The sequence below is a fragment of the Puntigrus tetrazona genome, chromosome 15 (genome assembly GCF_018831695.1).
Source record: "Puntigrus tetrazona isolate hp1 chromosome 15, ASM1883169v1, whole genome shotgun sequence".
NCBI lineage: Eukaryota > Metazoa > Chordata > Actinopteri > Cypriniformes > Cyprinidae > Puntigrus > Puntigrus tetrazona.
In genome coordinates, this window is record NC_056713.1 from 14,243,296 (window position 1) to 14,252,426 (window position 9,131).

The 9,131-nt window shown below is 34.6% G+C and overlaps 1 protein-coding gene across 1 annotated transcript in view; it reads right to left on the bottom strand.

Moving 5' to 3' along the window:
* Positions 1 to 8,747, bottom strand: part of LOC122359057 (2-(3-amino-3-carboxypropyl)histidine synthase subunit 1-like) — a 74,503-nt gene extending 65,756 nt beyond the window's left edge. Inside the window, exon 1 of the mRNA XM_043259177.1 lies at positions 8,618 to 8,747. The gene's annotated coding sequence lies outside the window, so the exon portion shown is untranslated. The remainder of the gene's footprint in view (positions 1 to 8,617) is intronic.
* Positions 8,748 to 9,131: the final 384 nt, after the last annotated feature.

Consider the following 9,131-nt stretch of genomic DNA (forward strand, 5'->3'; position numbering starts at 1 on the left):
ATTCAATTAAATGATAATAAGAGACTACATATTACAAAAACATGCAAAGAAGTTAACCTCAATGTATTAACAGTAATGGAAATATTAATGTTACTTTACAAAAACACAGGCTGACATGATACTCCATATGATCGTTTCTACAGATTTTTATATTTTCTTGCATCAATATCTTTACTGAATTAACTGGACATTACTTAGATCAGCCTATTCTAATTTAAATAATAACATATTGACAGACAGTTTGTATATCATTTCAGATAACTTCACTTCATCTGTAAGCTACTAAGAAGCTATTATTTTCCACAGATGCAATATTAACCCGTTAGCTGATATGAGATCATGCTTTTTGTGATGTGCTTGATTTTAAATAATCCAAACTCTTTAAATGATGTGGTTGATGAACTTAATAACATTAGCCATGTTTAAAGACTGTGATTTTTTTTTTTTTTCGGTCCTCATTGTACGCGGCATCATGCTTAGATATGCTGCACTGTTGTCTTGAAACAGACTCATGACCTAAAATTGGATCAGTTACATGTACTATACAGCCTAACAAGTGAACAATAAAAAAGGAACAGTGAAATTTCCAATTATCACCATTCTACATCAGATCATAATGATTTCATACAAGTGTGACCTATCCAGAAGCCTTTTCTTCAGTCAATAAAATAGTTTGAAAAAGGATGCAGCAACATCTCATCTCATCTACAGTCAATTTTTTTTTATTTATCAACTGATGCTATCAACTTTTCACCGTTCCACTAATTATACAATATTTGAAATCAAGCCAATATTTGAATATTTTCTGCATTTTTTCATTACAAATGCCACATTTCCGGCCTCTCCTCATTAGTGAAATACATGTGGCCTACAGTCTGCCGTATGAATTATTAAAATATGCTGGATCACAGCAGAAAAATCAATTACAACCATAATCATTCCATCAAAACATGGCATTCCCTCCATGGTGAGAGAATTTCTGGCCAGTTTCTGACATCTGGATAGTGATGTTCTTACGTTTTGAAAACATTTCATTTTCTGTGAAGTACTGAACACTGTTGCAAGTTCTGTTTACTTAAATATATAAACAAAGTAATGTTTTAATTGTGGTTAACTACATATAACAGGCAGCGCTGCTTGATTTGTAAGAAAATTACTGTGCAGTCTTGTGAGAATCGGTTAACTGAAGTCATCTTTGTGCCATAACGAGCACTGTTTTGCACTGCATGTCATCATTTTCCAGACGTTTACATATTTATAGCGGACATGGAGTTAAATGAAAATACAGCTTTTGGCCATTATTGCAATTTAAAAACATGATACTTTTTTGTTTTGTGTAAAGTTTTTTTTTTTTTTTACATGAGTATATTTTTAATATAAAGTTTTTGTACATTTTAAAATGCACTGAAAAATTACAAACAAGAAAATGACATAATATTACATGAATCATATAGCACAGCCTTGTATACAAATTATATAATAAGAAAATTATAATCATTTATGCTATTACCATTTTTTGTGTTTTGATTGAGAGGCCAATACAACAAAATGTAAAGGGCAAGCCTGAACACGTTAAAAACATTTTAAGTCACTATGTATTATTTGAAAGTTTTTGTAATAAATATATATTAAAATGCACTGAACAATCAGGAAAAACTAAAACAAAATAACGTAACATAATATTACAATTCTGACACATAAAACACAAATTTATATTTTATGTCATTATCATTTATTTATTTATTTATTTTTTTATTGTTACCCAGGACCACAAAATCATTCTTAAATAGCACAGGTACAGTAGTGTGAAAAATTGTTCCTGATTTTGTATTTTTTTGCATGTTTGTCACACTTTGTTTCAGATTAAACAAATTAATTAATGAAATATTAATCAAAGATAACAAAAATGGAAAACAAAATCCAAACCCACATGGCCCTGTGTGAAAAAGGGATTTTGTTTTCCTTCGTAATAAAAACCTCATTTAAAAACTGCATGTTGTGTTTACTTGTGTTATCTTTGATTAATATTTAAATATGTTTGATGATCTGAAACATTAAAGTATGACAAACATGCAAAAAAATAAAAATCAGGAAGGGCGCCAACATTTTTTCCCACCACTGTATATTTGTAGCAATAGCCAACAATATGTTGTTTGGGTCAAAATATTAATTTATTTTTTTTTAAATGCCAAAACCATTAGGATATTAAGCAAAGTTAATGTTCTTTGAAGGTATTCTGTCATTTTTCTGACATAAATATATCAAAATGTAATTTCTGATTAGTAATATGCTTTGCTAACAACTTAATTTGGACAACTTAAAAGCATCCACAGATCCAGATATTCATATTTGTATACTACATTGTCGTATCCTAACAAACCACACATCAATGGAAAGCTTATTTATTCAGCTTTCGGGTGATTTACAAATCCCAGTTTTACGGTCCAGGGTTACAATTGTATACTGGTCGAGATGCCAGTAATAGAAAATTTACAGGGCAAGCCTAAACGTGTCTAAACAACAACAAAATTACTTTTCTCCTCTTTGAACCTGCTTTTAAAGCATAAAGGCTACTTCACTGTGAGCTCGGGATGTGCTCCTACTTAGAATTCACACCTCTTTTAAGAAATGGTGAACTTACATAAATATGGCTCAGCTGCGAAGAAATGAGCAATAAATGAGATGGAGGGGGAAAAAAAAAAATAGAACGTAAGCTATTTGTTCTGAGAGCGGACAAGTTAAAGAGCGGCCAGGAAGAGTGATGGATGAAAGGAAGAAGGGGGAATACAGCTGGGCTGAGTAACACTCTGATGAAAGGTTAAAAGACTGGCCCCCTTCAGTCCGGACAGACACAGACAGGTCATTACCTGGGAAAGGGCGAGTTTATTAACAGTAAAAGGTTATTCAGCTCAGTACAGCCTTGCCTGACAAATCTCTCCATCCATCCATCCTCGACCAGCCACTGACGAGCTGTTTCTCGCTTAGGAGGCCCAGTGCCTGCCCAGAGCTAAGTGAGCACACATTTGTACGCCGCACATCCAGAAATGTCATTGAAGCTGAAGGAAATGCCAAAATGCCAGAACCCCTGACTGACTTGGGTGGGTAACACACACACACACACACAGATAAATGTGCTTAGTGTGTTCAGTTACACCTGTTACCACGCCACAAAGGCTGACAAACAAAATGTTAGCCTTCATCAAACTATCTGAATGACTGAAAGAGCACGGCTGCTACAATAAAAGCTAAACAGATGGGAAAAGGTGCGTTATGATTGGGTAAATTATTATAAATGATGATTAGGCAACAAAGCATTTGAGTCGTTCTAAAACACATCGTGAGAATGGGGTGGGGCTACTTATTCAACCAACCAATGACAGAAAGTGGAGGGTTCTAGGAAATTTATTTTAAAACAGTCAGTATTGGTAGAGAAACAAATATTTTACCTGTAAAAAGTCATGGCTTATGTTCGAAATACAGTGCATCTACAAAAAAGTTTTTGTGGACGGTTCTAGGGGAAGTTTAACAAATGAACAAACATCACATCTTCACTTCTTTCTGTACTTCAATCAGTTTGTGTGTAAATATAAACAGACATCCCTGCACAAAGAGTTTGCATTATGATCGCATTTATATCGAGACACCGTGGACTAATTATTCAAACACAAGAATGAATTAATCTGGGAGGTAAGTCATCTCTACTATTGTCTGCATTCATCATCTGGCGCCCTTAGGCCAGAAAAACTCACAAATAATCAGTCAGGCAAACTGATGCATCCTCATTATGTGAAATGAACACAGAAACAGATATTTGTGCAGCTCTGATGAAGCCTACTGAGCCAGAGAGGAACAATAAGGTGACAGGAGAGACTGAATGGACTCAGAGACGCTAGACCTGGGCAGAAGGGGTCGAGCTCTGGGTTGTACAGCACTATGCTATAGTTCATAATTGCAATTTTTTTTTTTTTTTTTAATTACAGTGTGTGTATATATGTATATATATATTACATTAACTACAGAAATTCATAAATGTTTTCCGGTATACTTAGCATGAAATAAATGTTTTTCAAATACACTTTTGTAAATTCATTTTTTCTGTTTGGTCCAAAACCCCAAAGAAAATTCAATGTTATCTAGCAGTTATCTATTGCTGAGCTGCTCCTTGGGGTGGCACATCTCACTGCTGCTGCTTTCTTTTTTAGTGGAAAGAAACCTCTTGACCTTCTAAAAGCCATGTCACTGCCATATAGTTCAACTAAAGTTTATTTAATGGCAGATTAAAATGCACCTTGGCTTCTAAACATTTATCCTCTGATATGAAGTTGCTTTTTCCTGCTACACTAAAAAAGTACATATACAATGTACAAGGTCTTTAAGCAAAATAATGAGCTGTGCAACGTAATTTTTATTTATATCAGTATCCTTTAACAGACTAATTATGATATTTGTAGACTCTCAGGATGTCGTTTATGTCCACTATCGCATCATGAATGAATCATATCGATTCATTCTTAAAATTTACACACAACCAGGAAGCAAGCACCTCTCACCATAGACTGAAATGTATCTCTGAAAAGTCTCTAGAGCAATGACTACATAATGTTCAACAAAACACTGTTGTTATGCACTGTGTGTTTGCGTGTTTGTGTTGTGTGTACACACACACACACGCATACACGTGTGGAAAGGTGTGTGGAAAGCCTCGCCTATATATCAGGCGTGACTCATTGGTCTCATTCTGTACACTAAAGTCAAGAGAACATTACAGCATAACACACTACATCTGTTACGCAAGCATCCTTATCATTAAGTTCTCCTTGTCATAACAGGAAATGAAAGTAGATGAAGTCTGTGCTGATGCCACAGTGCAAGAAATATTTGATACTGATCTAATATGACACAGAATACACAGTGACCAGACACAGGTAATAAATACAGATGCAATTCCAGCCTACAATAAATACATCAAATGGACTACATAAAAATTAAATAGACAAGGCCATGCAGCTCTAAACAATAAAGGTTTTTCAAATCAATTTCTGGATTGTCTTCCAGAAAAATGATTGTGTAGTCAAATCATTACTTCATAATGTGGCCAATGCATCACACTAAATCAAATGTTTACATTAGGAACACGTAATGAAGAGAAATGTGTGCTAAATGAAATATTTTTAGAAGAAATATATTTTAATAAATATTTATTTAGATAAGCATGTATGTGTGTGTATTTATTTATTTATTAGGGGTGTGCGATATTGACAGAAAAATAATCTCAATATTTTCTGTGATTTTAGAGACAACAACAATATTTTGCTAAGTGTTATCGTGCTGGTATCTTAAAGGGGTCATATGATAGGGTTTCAAATTTTCCTTTCTCTTTGGAGTGTTACAAGCTGTTAGTGCATGGATAACGTTGCACAGATTACAGTTTCATATCCAGAGAGATATTCTTTATAAAAGTTATTACAGCCTAAAACGGCTTGTTTAAACACTCTCCTAAGTCACCAAACACTTTTCTACATCACAGAATGGGTTTATTTTATAACATTGCCCAAATGTGTAAGCACATAAAAAAGTGGATCTATCATTCTCACTGTAGTGTTGGTGCCTGTTGCCGGAGATGGAGGAATGCCGTGGACTTCTGAAGTTTGAGATATTCTTCATATTCTGTGTACTGGTCCATTGACACTGATAGACATTAATTTTTTTTCGAAAAGCTTTAACTGACATTTTTATGGCCATTTTTATCTTTATAAAGCCTTTTTTCTAAAAGTGTCCATTGTTTTTTTTTTTATACTGATATTTGATATATTAATATAAGATACTCTGAATGTGAAATTAAAACTACCAGTAGATGGACGTAGAGTCAATGTAAAGAAGTGGTCATTGTGACTGAACTGAATCATTTAAACAGTTGATTCATTCAGAAACTGTCATTTATCTCATAATGTTATTATTACATCAGTTCAATAAAAATTCCATCACATGTGTAATCATGGTCATTTTAAAAGAAAACTGGCCCTCTTTGTATGAAATTGATTAAATAGGCTATAAGAAATAATGGATTTCTTATAGCCTAGTGGAATTTGTCTTTAATTTAAAAGCATTTCATTAGACTGAATCATGCAGTAAAAGAACACTCTAAATATGCACAATGTGTAATATATATATATATATCACGCTTTTCAATATTTAAGAAAAATAATGATGAAAAACATGAAAGTGTGGAAAATGATAGAAATAAAAAACGAGAGTGAATCTGGCCAAAATGATCTTTGCTCACTCAGTCCAGAAATAGAGGGGCTTTAAAATGAAAACCTCTACAACAAAGAGCCCAGCAGACTGTAGCATTCTGTCCAATCCCCATGAAAGTACTCCAGCACAAGCCACCTGCTAACACATTGAGCACATCAAACACTTGTCAGTTGTCATTCACATCAATAGAGGTTTTGAAACGGGGCATTTTCTATGCCACGCTGCATTATTAGGACTTTTTGTGATTAAAATTGACATCGCTGTAGGTCTGAACTCTACAGACCCCAGCTTCCTTATGGTGAACATGTATCTAAATACATTGAAAGCAACCTCTCTCCTTGTTCTCCTTCATCTTACTGTGTAATGAGACTTCATCCTGGAGGCTCTTTGACATCTGCACTAGAATGATGGAGGACAGGCCCTTGGGACGAATTGCCATCAGACAGTGACGCATGACCAAAGTAAGAGGATAGGTCAGGTGAAATTTAAAGAGACAAATCGCAATTCATAGCCCAAAAAGGTCACGTAACAATGGCGTTTCTTAAAACCAGACTTTGGGTGTTCATACGACTGCACTACTGGACTATTTTGACTCAGCTGTTCTGACATGTTAGGGACAGTGTCATTGGTATAACATCTCTGGCTTGCAGTTCACAGCCATCCCAATGCTTCTGACAGATTAAGAACGCAGGCTAAACAAGCAAACAGCCAAAGGGTTGCTGGATCAAGACCCACAAGTCTAAGCCATAGCATTCACGACAAGGCCTTCAAGCGGAGTCAATTCATCATCAACAGCAAGATAAACAGCTCTTGATTGGACGCATCAAACTAAATGAGGATTAAATTTGCATAGCGATAAATGATACGTACTAATAATAGGATTAGCGAGCTGTTTGCTATGATTTCACCATCTTTTTATGCTGTGATGAAATTCTCTGAGGTTAGCTTGAGGAGGTAAAGCACTGGAATAAGATGTAATTTCTTCCATTAAAGTGGATATTCTACAGTAAAATACTATAGCGAGATAGCATGGGGGCGACCCCGGGAAAGTCTTGACCACTTATAATTGCTAAAATCTTACTACGAAAGCTTTATGACATCTCATTAGAGTGGCTTCAAATGATCCAGACGTGTTGTTTCCTTAGGAGAATAATTTCACACCAATATGAAAGGATTTCTGCAAATACCACTTACGGAAGTCACTACAGAGGGCATAACATATTCTGATGCTTAAACACTGGCTGTTGTGGACACAGATTAAAACATCACAACAAAACAACAAGAAACTTTCATTTATCACATATTTCTCCAAAGAATAAATTGAGATTTCAATAATCGTTAGAAATTAAGCAACACTTTACAATACGTTTTACTTCCTCAGCTATAAGTGTTACGCATTAGACGCCATGAGCTAATTACAAAACAACAATTTTTAAACATAATTTATTGACACAGGTTTTCTTTTTTTATATAATATTGTTAATTGCTAATTCATGTATATTCAACATACATTATTTAAATGTTAAAAACCTAAAACGTTTAAAAAAATCCATATGTAGAAATACCCAAGCTAAATTCTGTAATGTTCTGTAAAGTGTTACCAAAAAATGAATAAAGATCAAATGCTAAGCTAATATTTCAAGCTGAAGTGCTCCGAAGAATAATAGTCATTTTGTACCGTGGCACACACGTCCTTGTTAATCAGCAGGATCAGTTGATGGTTAATAGAAGCTAATAACCATATCTTCCGCATTTCGCTGAACCAAAGTCCCGATAAAATTAGGTAATTATGCCTCTAAATGTCATGAATTGCACCAATTTTCCCAGCTGATTTAAAGCAGCCCTCTGCAGTCATTTTAAAGTTTGCACTTTGTTCCAGGGAACAGCAAAAAGACCACATCTTAATTTATGCCTGTGGAATCCTCCGAGGCAGTTTTTCCTTTTCAATTTGCTTGACTGTGTCCATACAGCTAAAATAACACAATAGTGAAGAACATTAATCTATATAACGCAGCCTGTGCGCTCTTAAAAACAATGAGCTCAAGACAGACATTATGTAATGCTACTGCATTATCCTGCAAACAGAGATGAACTTAAAGGCAATTTAATTCTCTATAGGCAGACAATCAGAATGACTAATGTTCTGGAACTGAAACTGTAAGTCTAATAACAAAAATACAACATATAACCATTTTGCAGCTACCCATAGTATATGGCAGCTTTGTCCCTTTTGTTGAAAGTAGGCAGCAAATCAAACGTTTATTCGCACACAGTGAAAAAATTATATCTAATGTAAATAGCTCAAAATAACATTAAATGCATAACAAAGCAATTTGTTTGTGTTTTTTTTAAATGTACTCACCTCTCTTGGCTTTGGCTTGTCGTACCCTCCATATTGTTTTGTGGACCTCAAAATTGTAGTTAGCTGGCAAAGCCTTAATGGCTTCATTGAGCTCTGGATTTTTGAGAATCTCATCAGAATCTGATTGGCCACTCTCTCAGTCCTCTCACTAAATTAAAAAGACTTCAGTGAAGTTTGCTGTAAGCATTACTCAACACAAGTGTTTCAAAAAAAAAAAACCATACAGTGCGGCAAGTTCCACTAAAAATAATTTTTTTTTATGAGAAATTGATTGAGCACGCAGTCTATGTAAGACAAGAAAAAGCCCATGCACAAAATGAATCATCACACAATCAATCAGTGCGCAGTCAGCACAGCTGCTTGAACTGAGAGGTCAGTCATCAGCAGAATGAGTCTGTCAGCGATGTCCATTTATTTTTGAAGTCTATGACAGACAGACCATCTGTAATGTAAATCGAACTATAGTAGAGTGAATGGTTATATTCCTACAATATCAGTTAAAAGTTTGGAATAA